Here is a 1,569-nt window from a genome sequence, read left to right as displayed (position 1 = left end):
GAGTCTTCTCAGCTCCCCTCCCCCTTTCGTCTCTAGGTGAGACAGGAAAGCTAGAGGGTGCTAGAATCCACTATTTCCTTTCTCCAGGATTGGTTAGACCTGGGTAAAAACAGCTTTCCTTGCAGGCAGGAAATGCTCTGGGTGTATTTCAAAATGGTTGCCATTCTTGCTGCCAGAATAGACAAGGACTTTTTCCTCCGGTATTCACCCTGAGAACCTGGTGGCATTCCTAGGGTAAAACACAAAACTGTGGGCCCCTCTCCATCCTGGTAAGACTGGACCTGCAGGAGATTTTCTCTCTCTAGCTGGTCCACAGGTCAGTTTGCATCTTTAAGTGTTCCTACCAGGTGCTGGCGCAGTGGTGGCTTCGGTGCTGGTGAGCTGTGTTTCTCTGTATTGGCCTGTCTCTCCAGTTTGGGGGACATAACCTGTGTTACGACCTCATAACACATCCGACTTCTGTGACGGATCTAAGGAGCATGGGAGTGATGACTTCTGATCGTTTCACATGTCAGACCAGACCTCTTTCAGCTTTTTAGAATTTTGTTTTACATAATTTATTATGTGACTAAAGGAGGAGTAAAAGAACCCTTCTTCAGACATGATTAGTTCCGGTAGAGAACAAGAAGTTAGAGCAGCGGTTCTTAACCTGTGGGTCGCCACCCCTTTATAACAGTGAAAATACATCCTGCATATCAGATATTTACATTACGATTCATAACAGTTGCAAAACTACAGTTATGAAGTAGCCACGGAAATAACTTTATGGCTGGGGGTCACCACAACATAAGGAACGGTATTAGAGGATTGTGGCAGTAGGAGGCATTAGGAAGGTTGGGAGCCACTGTGTTAGAGTGAGTGCTGTTTAGATACTGAGTTATCTGAAGTTTTACTTACTGCAATTTAACTTCTGGATTCAGGTTTACTTTTTAATTCTGTTTCTCCATTGATGGTTGGATGCTGTAGTTACGATGAAGATGCATAAGAAACTTTAGAAACTTGTATCGTTGATATAAAGAGGAAAAATATAAAAACTGCCCGTTATTTTATTATCCAAAGCTAATCACTATTCATTAACATTTTGGTGTATCTTCTTCTAGACATCATATGGCTATTTTTTTTTTTTTTTATTTATTCCCTTACCCTTGGTGGAGTGTGTGGCATCATAGCTCACAGCAACCTCAAACTCCTGGGCTCAAGTGATCCTCTTGTCTCAGCCTCCTGAGTAGCAGGGACCATAGGCTCCTGCCACAATGCCGGAGTGGTTTTTCTATTTTCAGTAGAGATGGGGTCTCGCTTTACTCTGGCTGCTCTTGAACTCCTGAGCTCAGGTGATCTGCCCTCCTCGGCCTCCCAGAGTACTAGGATCACAGCTGTGAGCCCCCACACCCAGCCAGTTGATAGTTTTTTTTTAAAGAGAAAAGTTTTCTTACTTGTACCTCTACCTAAAATTTAGGAACTTAGTTAAAATTTGGATATTTTTGGAATATTCTAAGTTTTAATGATGATTTGAGATTATTGAGAATATCTTGAGATATTCTTCAAGAAAGAATGCTTGAAGATATAGAG

The 1,569-nt window shown here is 42.1% G+C and overlaps 1 protein-coding gene across 1 annotated transcript in view; it reads left to right on the top strand.

The window, feature by feature from the left end:
• NUDT9 (nudix hydrolase 9) overlaps positions 1-1,569 on the top strand; it is a 20,848-nt gene that overhangs the window by 18,521 nt on the left and 758 nt on the right. The gene's annotated exons all lie outside the window — the stretch shown is intronic.

The sequence above is a fragment of the Otolemur garnettii genome, unplaced genomic scaffold, assembly GCF_000181295.1.
Source record: "Otolemur garnettii isolate 467f Iridium unplaced genomic scaffold, OtoGar3 scaffold00039, whole genome shotgun sequence".
NCBI classification, from domain to species: domain Eukaryota; kingdom Metazoa; phylum Chordata; class Mammalia; order Primates; family Galagidae; genus Otolemur; species Otolemur garnettii.
The sequence above is the reverse complement of the archived record's forward strand: the minus strand, read 5'-3'. Positions and strand labels throughout refer to the sequence as shown.